General features: G+C 52.4%; 1 protein-coding gene across 2 annotated transcripts in view; it reads right to left on the reverse strand.

Moving 5' to 3' along the window:
- The window catches only part of LOC116948557 (dnaJ homolog subfamily B member 6-B-like), a 70,899-nt gene extending 61,207 nt beyond the window's left edge, over nt 1-9,692 (reverse strand). Inside the window, exon 1 of one of the 2 annotated variants that reach the window (XM_032965323.2) lies at nt 9,453-9,692. The gene's annotated coding sequence lies outside the window, so the exon portion shown is untranslated. The remainder of the gene's footprint in view (nt 1-9,452) is intronic. The other variant, XM_032965322.2, reaches the window with a different exon arrangement.
- Nucleotides 9,693-14,136: the final 4,444 nt, after the last annotated feature.

The raw sequence follows: 14,136 nt of genomic DNA on the forward strand, positions 1-14,136 counted from the left end.
TGAAATTATTATTATTGTTGTTGTTATTAAAAGGGAGACGATGGGTGGGGGGTAGGTATAAGAAAATGTGGGTGGTTGAGGGTGCGAGTCGGTGAGTAAATTGGTGAGGTGGTAAATGGGCGAGTAGCTGAGCGAGTGCGTGAGCGAGTGAGAGAGCAGTTTAGTGAGTGTGTCGTTGCCAACGAGTGAAGTTGACAGGAGCAGAGTGCGGGTGAGGTGTTGAGGTTCGACGAGAGGAGGGTACTGCGTGGAGAGATCTCCGAGACTAACACTTTGAACGTCCATAACTCGGCTTCCAGCAGTAACGTAGCACAGTAATGCAATTACGCTTACATAGTCAGAGGTGGCAGTCAGCGGGCTCAATTAGCACCCGGGCCACGAGTGCAAATTCCAGCTGGGGGTGACTGGCTCGGCCTATCCACATTTTTATATGGGGCAAATGACTACAAACTTTTGAGCCAGCTGGCCAGGATTGGGCAAGACGTAGCACCCACTGTTCCCTGCCATAGCAATGTGGAATTTCTACCAATGGCTCAGGGTCTCCGAATGAGAGAAGTGACGCCCCAGCGTTCAAGTCCCGGACGCCACGGTTCACGGTCTAATCGGTCGTGGGCCGCGATGCAACGCGTGGCACTACACGCCGGGACTTGTCACCGCACCACCACGAGTTACGGTTCCTAGTGCCAGAGCAACGACGGTTCCGCACAGGGGAAGCAGCAGGTCGTGTGAGTGTTGTGACAGTGTTGAGTGTGTGAGAATATGATAATGTGATTGTGTGAGAGTGTGTGAGGGTGTGTGAGTGAGTGATTGTGTGAGGGTGTGTGTGTGTGGCCTGGCACAGGCGTCGCGGTGACATCACCGACACTTAGTGGCGAATGGCGGGTATTGGTGTGTGTGGTATACTCAGCTTCAAAATGAGCACCTGGTGCAGTGTGGAAACATTGCCACTGGGGAGACAAAGGCGGCCGGGCACAGTGTGTGCGACTGTGCGAGTGTGACGGTGCGTGAGAGTGCGAGGGCGTGCGAGAGTGTGAAAGTGTGTGTGACCGTGTGTGCGTGTTTGAGCGACGCCAGTCTTAAATGAGTATCTGGTACGGTGTGTAAACATCAGCACTGGGGGAGACCAAGGTGGCCGGGCGTGGCATTGGCCACCCACCCCCCACTCATGCACCGTGGCGGCCTTCATAAGTGCTCACTCGCAGGACTTGCCCCAGCAGGCTGTAAAAGGCTATACGGGGGATCTTCGTATTTGTCGAGTGACACCGCAGCTTAACCTGTGCAGCACGTAACTCTGCATCACATCGCTATAGCTGCCGTCATTACCGAGATCACTTATTACTCTAACAGTAATCTCGTGAAACACACGGAGCGCCACACCTAATGGGTGAACATGCCCAAGTCTCGCCTAATCCGTGCGCGGCGAGTGGGAGTGCGGCTCAACACGACGACAATGACAGCGCCACTGGGGCCTCCAGCATCGCAGCAGCAGCAGCAGAGAGAGTCACTGTGAGGGGGCCCACCCAGGGCCATCTCGTCCAAGATTAACACGGTTAGCTATGTATGGTGCAAAAGAAGTTGAACATACACACACACAAACACAGAGCCCAACCGCTTTACAGGACCCACTAATTCTCTGAACGTGTTACTGTGCCTCAGTGTCCATCTCTCAGTGTCTCCGAAAGTTTATGTCTGTGTCTCTATCTCCATGTCTCTGTCAGTGTCCATCTCTCTATGTCTCCGTGGCTCATTCTGTCTTTGTCCGTCTCTCTCTGTCTATCTCTCGGTGTCTCTGTTGCATCACCTCTGTCTGTCAAATTCTGTCCATGATACATCTTTGGTTTTGTCTCTCTGCTGGTCATTTGTCTGCATGTTTTTGTCGAGTTCTCTCCACATTTTACATGACTTTGTCTCCGATGATGGTCTCTCTCTCTCTCTCTCTTTGCGTCTCTCTACCTGTCTCTGCGTTATCTCTCACTGCATCTCTTTTCTGTCCGAGTGATTCTAGGACAGGGGTCGGCACCCTATGGCTCACGAGCCAGATGTGGCTCTTTTGATGACCGTATCTGGCTCGCAAATAAATCTTGGCTGACATTTCTTAACATAAGTAATTAATAATTCCGCTGACATTACAGTAAAACATTACAGAAATCACAGTGTTAAAAATAACGTTTAAAATATAAAACATTCTCATGCATTTTAATCCATCCATCCATTTTCCAGCGCCCTGCTCAGGGTTGCAGGTGGCTCAGCCAATCCCAGCTGTCCGACACCAAAACTCTATTTTTATTGGATAATGCGGTAGCCTACGGGTCGTTGTGAGGCCAAGAAGTAAACTTCCGTCCTTTTAATCAAATAGTCAGCTAGCTAATTTATGCAGAGCAAACCCTTTTGATGAAAAAGATGGCGAAAAGAAAAAAGATGAGGAGTATCGCACATTTCAGCACGAATGGACGGAAGAATTCACCTTTGTGGAGAGAGAGCAGGTTCTGCGGTGTCTAATATGCAGTGATAAAATTTCATCGATGAAACGGTCAAATGTAAAGCGGCACTTTGACACACGCCATGCTACATTTGCATCGAAATATCCAGCGGGGGACAGCAGAAAGAAGGCTGCGCCAAGAGCTACTGTCCAGAGTGCAAGCTAGTCACTCCGTGTATGGAGCAGACAAGGTGACGGGAATTCGGCTAGCTTTGCTGGTCCTTTAGCAATTGTGAGGAACGGAAAGCCATTCACAGATGGCGAGTATGCCTAAACATTCACGCTTGATGTGGCCAACGAACTTTTTGACGACTTTTCGGATAAAGACAAGATAATCAAACGAATAAAAGACATGCCTCTGTCAGCAAAAACTGTTCACGATCGTACCATAATGATGGCAAATCAAGTGGAGGAAATACAAGCGAAGGACATAAATGCAGCGCGATACTTTTCCCTCGCTTTGGATGAGTCAACAGACGTAAGTCATTCATCCCAGTTCAGTGTGATTGCAAGGTGTGCTGCCGGTGACACACTGCGTGAGGAAAGTCTTGCTGCTTTGCCAATGAAAGGGTCAACAGGAGGGGAGGATTTATTCAAGTCTGTCATTGAGTTCGCTCAAGAAAAAAAATCTACCGATGGATAAGCTTATTTCGGTGTGTACTGATGGTGCTCCGTGTATGGTGGGGAAAAACAGAGGATTTGTAGCGCCTCTTCGTCAACATGAAAAAAGACCAATCCTAAGTCTTCACTGCATTCTACATCAGGAGGAGCTTTGTGCTCAAATGTGTGGCGAGCAGCTTGGTGAGGTGATGTCACTGGTCATTCGGGTGGTCTACTTTATTGTTGCCCAAGCTTTAAATGATCGCCAGTTTAAGACACTGCTGGATGAAGTTGGGAATCATTATCCCGGTCTGCTTTTGCACAGCAAAGTGCGTTGGTTGTCAAGAGGGAAGGTGCTCAGCCGTTTTGCGGCTTGCCCGAGCGAAATCCGGACTTTTCTTGAAATGAAAGATGTCGAGCATCCTGAGCTAGCTAACACAGAGTGGCTCCTGAAGTTTTACTATCTTGTGGACATGACTGAACATCTGAACCAGCTCAATGTGAAAATGCAAGGCATTGGAAACACAGTATTATCCCTTCAACAAGCAGTGTTTGCATTTGAAAACAAGCTGGAACTCTTCATCGTGGATATTTAAACAGGTCGTTTACTGCACTTTGAAAAACTGAGAGAATTTAAAGATGCGTGCACAGCAAGTGACCCCGTTCAACATTTTGATCTCCAGCAGCTAGCTGGCTTCACATCTGATCTCCAGCAGTCATTCAAAGCACGCTTTGGAGAATTTCGTGAGCACACTCGTCTTTTCAAGTTCATCACTCATCCACACGAGTGTGCAGTGGACAAAGCCGACCTGAGTTACATCCCTGGTGTCTCCATCAGAGATTTTGAGCTGGAAGTTGCTGACCTGAAGGCTTTAGACATGTGGGTGAATAAGTTCAAGTCACTGAATGAAGATTTGGAAAGACTTGAACGACAGCAAACAGAGCTGGCGAGCAAACACAAGTGGACAGAAATGAAAAAACTTCAACCCGCAGACCAGCTGATTGTCAAAACATGGAACGCGCTTCCTGTCACATACCACACACTGCAGCGTGTGAGTATTGCTGTATTGACCATGTTTGGTTCTACGTATTCATGTGAGCACTCGTTCTCACATCTAAAAAACATCAAGACCAACCTACGATCCCGTTTAACAAATGAAAGCCTCAACGCCTGCATGAAGCTTAACCTCACCACGTATCAACCAGACTACAAAGCCACCAGCAAAACCATGCAGCACCAGAAGTCGCATTAATGGTAAGAAGTATTTTATTTATTATTGGTTGTTGGTATAGTAACGTTATTAAAAAAAGGACACATTCAGATACTTATTATATTCTAAAATTGGTGGTCTTAGTTAAAAATACACGCATTTAGTTGTATTCAGTGTAAAAAAATATTATATGGCTTTCACGGAAATGTATTTAAAAATGTGGCTTTCATGGCTCTCTCAGCCAAAAAGGTTACCGACCCCTGCTCTAGGATCTCTCCTCATCCCGCATTAGTACAGACACAGCTCTGCTTACACTCATTAAGGATGTATTAATTGCTCAAACACTGCAAGCAGGGGACATTGTGATTCATGGGAATTTCAGGGTAATAAAAGACTAAATGTTGCAGTATTAATAACACTGTTATAATTACATCATCATTTGAGCTGTCATGGAATGGCCACGTTACTAATCTGGTTAAGGATGCATCAAATACGCTGGGTTTTCGGTTCTGTGCCAGAGCTTTTGTCTTTAACTGCAAACAATTATTACTGCCACACACAGCACAAAGTCACCCAACAGAGGGAACCCTGCCGCTGCCATCACATCCAGGGTGCAGCAGCACTCGGCTCAAACCTCGCTGCACCGGATGGAATTCAACGTAAAGCAGTCACAGGCCGATTTGGTGATCCGGCACCCACCGATTCAGTCCGGTCACCCGCTGGCCGCCAGCCAGCCACCTCCCCATAACTCTTCTACTGCTACTACCGTGGTCACTGTTCCCGTGAAATTCACTCCTGTGGTTCTTTCACTCGTGCGGAGGAGGACTCTCTCTGTAGCAGACTGCCAGTTTCAGTTCGTCCTCAATGGAAGGTCCACACACGTGCAGTTGTTTTTTCCTGCGTTCAGTGCGAAAGCATATATGACCGGGAGTAATGCTCAGAGCCGTGGCATGGCCTTTGGTACCGCAACCACAGTCCAACACGGGCACCATGCGCCCACCTTGTCACCCCGGTCGTGGGCCGGTTACCATGACGGCGGTTACCCCTGCCGTCTGTGCCACAATTATCGCAACCAACACATTTTTCCCAATCGCGTCACCATGGTAACGCCGCTGTCATCCTGTTGATGACATGTTAACCTTTTGATGTTGCCGATGCTATGTTACGACTACTATGTTTTTCGTTACTATGTTAACCTTGTGATGTTGTTGACGCTATTTTAACCTCGTGTTTTTATTGCTACGTTCGCCGTTATTTTGATGCCATGTTAAGGCTGTTCTGTTGATGTTGCTATGTTAACCTTGTGATGCTGTTGACGCTACGTTCAGGCCGTTATGTTGACGCGATGTTAAGGCAGCTTTGTTGACGCTACGGTACGTATTGCTACAGTGCTGATGCGCGGTTTGGAACAGCTGTTGACCAGGATAACGCCAATCGCTTCTATAATCAGCGCCAGCTGTTAGCACAGCATTAACGCATTAAAATTAATTATTGCCACTAAGCGTTTCGGATCAAAGTAAACCCAACTGGTTCATGCCGCCTCCTTCCAAATGAGGAAGGGCCACTGCCCGAAACGTCGCCCATTGTTAGATATGTATTTTACGGCCACCACATGTGCTATTTACGAATGTGTTGAGTTTGTGATAATGGTGTGTTCGCGATGGTGCTGTTGTTGGAGAGTTAAGGGTTATATGTTCACCATACAATGTTAACGTTGCCCATATTAATGCTATTATAATTACGTTGTTTTAATGTCGTGCTAACATGATGTTGTCAACGTGGTAATGTTAATGTTGTGCTAACGTTTTATGTCAAAGTTAACGCACTTTTGTTAATGACGCCATCACACCAGCGTTGTTATGGTCAAGTTCACATTGTTAATGTCAGGCTAATTGTATCGTGGTAATGTCCTAATGTCATTGTATGATTATGTTAACATTGTTAAAGGCATTACATTACTTTGATGGGTTATGTTAACGTGGGAGCCATGTGGGGATCGTTAACCCAGCCATGTTATTGGTATGTTAACGTTTGATCAATGTTAACAATGACAATGCACTTACGTTAATGCTGTTGTGTGCGAGGTGTCTGGAAATGCATCTTATTCACAGCACTTCAAAGGGGACCATGTAAACGTCACCGATTACATCGTCCCCTATGAAGGCCGCACACAACGGCGGTGTTGTTGTTGTTGAGATTTTTGCCGTGCATCAATCCTAATACAGCAGAAGCAGCATCACCGAGATACTCGGATCAGATACGAGGGGGGAGGGGGGGTGCCTAGGCCTACGGAGTGCGTGGCCCCACGTGCCACCTCGGCCTCCAGGCAATTGGCGTCCTTTGCGACCACGAACCGCAAGGGGCCAGCGCTCCCGACCTGGTCCCAACCCCTGGAGGTTGCTGCTGCAGTGAGGGGCCATCGCCTTCCCTCCCCCTGGGAGGCCTCCTCCAAGCCGGGCATGAGCGGCGATTCGGAGCTGCCAACCCACGGCACCCGCGCCAGCGGAGGTCCTCAGGCCCGTCTCTCACGACGGCAGTCGGTGGCTCGAAACCGAAACCTCTCCGGCTACGCCATCGGCTTCCCGCTCAGGGACCCTTGCCACGAAAGGCGTTCAGTCGGGCCCTCGGTGCCTCGTTGAGCGTCCATGTCTCCGCTCCGCGCAGCAGGAGGACGGGGCAACAACACCACGGGGGCGATGATCGCGCTCAGGTGCCGTGGGCCCGGGCCCAGGCGCCTACCAAAGTCCACGCCAGAGGCCGAGTGACATGCCACACAGCGCAACCACATGTCCACCCTTCAGTCTCCACCCCCATTGCTGCTGCTTGAACCTCGTCCAGCGTTGAGAGGGGGGGGGGAATGGGTGGGGAGGCAGCGAGGAGCGGCTCAAAGTACCCGGGCCCCCACACGACTCCACTCCGCTGCCCAGGTTTCTCATGCGACAAATCCATCGGCGACCTTTCGAGGGGGGGCCCCGTTCGGCCTGCCCGTACACATGGCGACTCTCCAGCGCACCCCAACCAGGTCGTCAACTCGAAACACGACTCCCCAAGTCGCCTTGACGCATCAAGCCTGCCCCTCCTGCCGGCCCGCGCGGCCTGGGAGTTGCCCCTTAGCACGGTCGGCGAAGGGGTAAGAAAGACGTCAGACGTACACGCAACGCGTTTATTTTAACGTCGAGTCAAAATTGCTCATCTTACTGGGTTCGAGTTACGATTACTATTAAAGTTCGCAACACCGCTAGCGCGCGCACGTCAAAGGTCCGCGTGAATGCGACTGCTATGGCGTGCGTGGTCGTTGAGTAACGCCGACCTCGGCCACCGATCGAGCACTCGGCCACATGGACACTGCGAACACCGGGGAGGGAGGCTCCGTGAGGCGTCCGCTTCGGGCACGACCGTGAAAAAACACCACCACCAACAACAACAACAACAACCACCAACAACAACACCACCACCAACAACTACCACCACCACCAACAACACCACCACCACCAACAATCACCACCAACAACCACCAACAACCACTAACAATCACCACCAACAACAACACCACCACCACCAACAACCACTAACAATCACCACCAACAAGCACTAACAATAACCACCAACAACCACTAACAATCACCACCGACCACCACCAACAACCACTAACAATCACCACCAACCACCACCACTAACAATCACCACCAACCACCACCACCAACAACCACTAACAATCACCACCAACCACCACCAACCACCACTAACAATCACCACCAACCACCACCAACCACCACTAACAATCACCACCAACCACCACCAACCACCACCACCACCAACCACTAACAATCACCACCAACAACCACTAACAATCACCACCAACCACCACCACCAACAACCACTAACAATCACCACCAACAACCACTAACAATCACCACCAACAACCACTAACAATCACCACCAACCACCACCAACAACCACTAACAATCACCACCAACCACCAACAACCACTAACAATCACCACCAACAACCACCAACCACCACCAACCACTAACAATCACCACCAACAACCACCACCACCAACCACTAACAATCACCACCAACAACCACTAACAATCACCACCAACCACCACCACCAACAACCACTAACAATCACCACCAACAAGCACTAACAATCACCACCAACCACCACCACCAACAAGCACTAACAATCACCACCAACCACCACCAACAACCACTAACAATCACCACCAACAACCACTAACAGCCACCACCAACAACCACTAACAATCACCACCAACCACCACTACCAACAGCAACAACCGCCACTCGCCACTAAGTGGCGGTGACGTCACCACGACGCTTGTGCCAGGCCATGTGCACCTTGCCACCACCAACAATCACCACAACAATCACCACCACAAGCACCACGAGAACCGAGTATTTTAACAGCCACCCCCTCCTCCTCCTCCTGCTGCTGCGATGTTGCTGCACTGTCAACGGCATTGGGGCAACACAGCCCCCTCGCCATCCAGCAGCCTCAGCACAAGTCTCGCCTGCGGCCCGCGTGGTCCGCCCCAGCGTTGGGGGTGCTGGTGCTGGTGGTGGTGCTGGACCAGCTCCTGCTGCTCCTGCTGCTGCTGCGTTAAGCGGTTTGCCAAGCGAATAAGAAATCTCCCGCAACGTCCCCACACGTCATGGCGTCACCGTGGAAGAGTAGACCAAGGGCCCTCTGGGGCCAGCAGTGGCGTGAGAGCGAGCAACCTGCAGGGGGGTGCGCGCCTGCACCGTCGCCTCTACTACGCACGCTGGCAAATTAAACAACCCGGCCGCCTTTGTCTCCCCAGTTGGCGATGTTGACGCACCGCAGCAGGACGAGTCGACCTCGACGGGAGGCCCAGGACCGGTTCGGATTCTAATCGTCAGCGGGCGTTGTCCGCGAGCGGGAATCGAACTCGTGCCCGCCGGGGTTCGTAGCGCAGCAGCGCGGCGACCGCTACACCACCGCTCCCCGACCCCACCACCACCACCGCTCCCCGACCCCACAACCACCACCACCACCGCTCCCCGACCCCACAACCAACAACAACACAGAGACGGTGGTGGTGGTGGGGCGACACGGCCATTGTGAACCCCCCGCGATACGCGCGGGGCAACGCGGGCGGGCGTGCGGGCGCGCTCACCCGTGGGGTTGGGAGTCGTCAGCCACGAGCCGCGACGGCGGGGAGGGAAGGAGACGGCGAAGAGCTTTTGGGCGGCGGCGGCGGCGCGTGGAGAGCGATGGGGGCGGCGAGGAAGGAGACGCAGCAGCACGGATCGCGGACGAGGAGAGAGAGAGCCCAGCAGCGAGTGGTCTACCGCGAAATCTCGCGAGAGTTCCAGAAGCTATGATCGCGTGCGCGGGGCTGCGAGATTAATCACGCGGCTCGCGTGACGTCACGCAGCGCCGAGCGCGATCGTCGCCCCTGGTTACAGCAGGTTAACGTCATCAACCTGGCTGGTTTCGTGCGGGTAAATGACGACACCGTGGTGGGGAGGGGGGTGTGCGCGGGAGAGTGACGTCATCACCCCTGCGAGTTTCGCGCGGGTGACGTCATCCGAGTGATTTTGCTCATAAGGGTTGCTTGGTGCGGATGACGTCACGCTGGAGGAGTGACTTCGCATAACGGAAAAGGGAGACGTGACAAGGGCTACGTCTATGACGTCAAGTGCGCGCGCGCGACCACCTCCCTCCCCGCCCATGAGTGAATCAATCTCCTCCGCGAATACTCCTGTAATCCGCGACGCTCCATTCCAATAATCCGCGACGCTCCATTCCTCACACTATCCCCAATTTCCAATCCACAAATCGTCTCTTTAGATCCAGAAAATGAAGACCTTTGTGTATGTGTTCGAGCATGGATCAAGCCTGGATCAAGCTGTGATATATTGAATAAAACAAATGTAATCGTTAAAGTGAAACACCGAGGCCACGTGGCTTTAAAGAGTGGCTCGAATACCAACAAATGCACTCGTGGTTGGAGTTGTGCTGTGACGTCACGCCTGGTGGCTCCCTGTCGTGTCACGTGACCCTGCTGGGGGGAGACGCGAGGGGGGTGAGGGCGGGGGCTATCCGCAGGGCAAGCTGACCCGGACCCCCACGGACGATGCTTTTTTACGTTTATGATGTTGTTCAGGGATGTTTTCATCCCTGAACAACATCATAAATCTCCCTTTAAAGCTTTCGTGACTGCAAGGATTTATCTTCTTTGGTTCTTTCGGTAAGGTCACGTAGAATGAGAATAAAATAATAAAATAACACGATAAAATTCTCACGACGTTTCGGCCACAACGCAAGCGGCCGTCTTCAGGTGAAAGGTACAGACCTGCCGTCACACAGTTCTTGAGGGCATCAGGGATGCGTCCGGCGTTGTGGCCGAAACGTCGTGAGAATTTTATTGTGTTATTTTTTTGTGTTATTTTATTATTTTATTCTCATTCTACGTGACTTTACCGAAAGAACCAAAGAAGATCATAAATCTCCCTTCAAATAATATCCTGAAGCAGAATATTAGTCCCGTGGCGTAGATAGTTACATTTCAACGTGCTATTTTATTGAGGGACTGCGTGCTGTCTTTAAAGACGTTGTTTCTCACCGCCGAGAACTGTAGCTATACGACCGCACTCTATGATAGCCAGCGCCAAACTGTTTACACGCCCTCCCGCATGGCCTTGTGAGAGCCTTCAGTTTTTCTTCCGGTTTCGTTTCGATGATATACACCGTATGTACGTCATCGGAACGGAATAGGAAGACAAACTAATGACGTACGCGTACGTTCTGATGACGTACACGTACGTACGCGCACGTCATCGGAACGGGAAAGGGTTAAAAGTGGGGGTGTAAGTTTAGGGACAGTTGTGTTAGGCCCGGTCGTAGCTGGGGCACGATGGAAAGAGACGGCGTGGCCATCCCTCACGCCCCGCGGCTGCAGGCTGAAGAGGCGCAGAATGCACAACCACCCCCCCCACCACTCCCAATCACCCCCCCCCACCTCTACCAACCACCCCCCACCACCTCTACCAACCACCCCCCACCTCTACCAACCACCCCCCACCACTCCCAATCACCCCCCACCTCTACCAACTACCCCCCCCCCCACCACTTCCAACCACCCCCCCCCACCTCTACCAACCACCCCCCACCTCTACCAACCACCCCCCACCACTCCCAATCACCCCCTACCTCTACCAACCACCCCCCCCCACCACTCCCAACCACCCACCCCCCCACCTTTACCAACCACCCCCCACCTCTCCCAACCACCCCCCACCTCTACCAACCACCCCCCACCACTCCCAATCACCCCCCACCTCTACCAACCACCCCCCCCACCACTCCCAACCACCCACCCCCCCACCTCTACCAACCACCCCCCACCTCTCCCAACCACCCCCCACCTCTACCAACCACCCCCCCCACCTCTCCCAGCCACCCCCCCCCCACCTCTCCCAACCACCCACCCCCCCACCTCTACCAACCACCCCCCACCTCTCCCAACCACCCCCCACCTCTCCCAACCACCCCCCACCTCTCCCAACCACCCCCCACCTCTACCAACCACCCCCCACCTCTCCCAACCACCCACCCCCCCACCTCTCCCAACCACCCCCCACCTCTACCAACCACCCCCCACCTCTCCCAACCACTCCCCACCTCTACCAGCCACCCCCCACCACTCCCCCCACCACTCCCCCCCCCCACCTCTCCCAACCATTACATTATCAGCGCCGCTGTGGCAGCTGCTTCCAATTCTCACGTCGACTGATATGTCTCCATATGTCTGAGTTTGCCGCACACCGGTATCCAGTTTCGCCGGGTGGTTGCGCCCCCTCCCGGGCACCCAGCCACCCACTCCTCGTCCACGTGACAGCAGCGACGCCACGCAGCACGTGGGCTCGCACGAGCCATTGTGATGAACCGCCGGTGTAGTTTGGGGTCGGGTGGTCGTGCCGGGGTTGAACGATGCCGATGTTTAAAACTTTAACCGTCCCAGCACACGACGTGGTGGGTAAACGTGCCGAGTAATTTGGCTTATTGGCAACACAGCAATGTTTGTTGAAAGGCGAAGCAACGTTGGCTTTAAATTTTGAGTGTTTGGCATTGCCAGGTGGTGGAGAGTTATTGTTAAATATTGATGACACCTACACTATGATCTAACCCACACAATGCCAGCGACGCGTTATCATTTTGGCCTGAATGTAAATGCGTTTATTATTTAGTAGCAGCGATGCTTTTGAGATTATTGAAGGGTTCGCCTATTGCTAGATAGCCACTATGAGTAATTACTATTCACGTGACTATTCCCAAAACTGGGTAATCAGACATCAGGCTTACAATGTAAACACGCACAGCCTCCAACTCTAACCATCCACTCTGTCTCTACTGTTATTGAAAGTGGTGCTGTAGTTATGGTGACAGTTGAACAGGTGATAGGGGTTGGGGTAGTGATGGGGGTTGGGGTAGTGATAGGGGTTGGGGTAGTGATAGGGGTAGTGATAGTTGAACAGGTGATAGGGGTTGGGGTAGGGATGGGGTTAGTGATGGGGGTTGGGGTAGTGATAGGGGTTGGGGTAGTGATAGGGGTTGGGGTAGTGATAGGGGTTGGGGTAGTGATGGGGGTAGTGATAGGGGTTGGGGTAGTGATAGGGGTTGGGGTAGTGATAGGGGCTGGGGTAGTGATAGGGGTTGGGGTAGTGATAGGGGTTGGGGTAGTGATAGGTGTTGGGGTAGTGAATAGGGGTTGGGGTAGTGATAGGGGTTGGGGTAGTGATGGGGGTAGTGATCGGGGTTGTGATAGGGGTTGGGGTAGTGATGGGGGTAGTGATAGGGGTTGGAGTAGTGATGGGGTTACTGATGGGGGTAGTGATAGGGGTTGGGGTAGTGATAGGGGTTGGGGTAGTGATGGGGTTAGTGATGGGGGTAGTGATAGGGGTTGGGGTAGTGATGGGGTTAGTGATGGGGGTTGGGGTAGTGATGGGGTTAGTGATAGGGGTTGGGGTAGTGATAGGGGTAGTGATAGGGGTTGGGGTAGTGATGGGGGTAGTGATAGGGGTTGGGGTAGTGATGGGGTTAGTGATAGGGGTTGGGGCAGTGATGGGGTTAGTGATGGGGGTTGGGGTAGTGATAGGGGTTGGGGTAGTGATAGGGGTTGGGGTAGTGATAGGGGTTGGGGTAGTGATGGGGGTAGTGATAGGGGTTGGGGTAGTGATAGGGGTTGGGGTAGTGATAGAGGTTGGGGTAGTGATAGGGGTTGGGGTAGTGATAGGGGTTGGGGTAGTGATAGGTGTTGGGGTAGTGAATAGGGGTTGGGGTAGTGATAGGGGTTGGGGTAGTGATGGGGGTAGTGATCAGGGTTGTGATAGGGGTAGTGATGGGGGTAGTGATAGGGGTTGGGGTAGTGATGGGGTTACTGATGGGGGTAGTGATAGGGATTGGGGTAGTGATGGGGGTAGTGATAGGGGTTGGGGTAGTGATAGGGGTTGGGGTAGTGATGGGGTTAGTGATGGGGGTAGTGATAGGGGTTGGGGTAGTGATAGGGGTTGGGGTAGTGATGGGGTTAATGATGGGGGTAGTGATAGGGGTTAGGGTAGTGATGGGGTTAGTGATGGGGGTTGGGGTAGTGATAGGGGTTGGAGTAGTGATAGGGGTAGTGATAGGGGTAGTGATAGGGGTAGTGATGGAGGTAGTGATATGGGTTGGGGTAGTGATGGGGGTAGTGATGGGGGTAGTGATATGGGTTGGGGTAGTGATGGGGGTAGTGATGGGGGTAGTGATAGGGGTTGGGGTAGTGATGGGGTTACTGATGGGGGTAGTGATAGGGATTGGGG

This window comes from Petromyzon marinus, chromosome 34 (genome assembly GCF_048934315.1).
Source record: "Petromyzon marinus isolate PM22_M1 ecotype Great Lakes invasive population chromosome 34, UKy_Petmar_22M1.pri1.0, whole genome shotgun sequence".
NCBI lineage: Eukaryota > Metazoa > Chordata > Hyperoartia > Petromyzontiformes > Petromyzontidae > Petromyzon > Petromyzon marinus.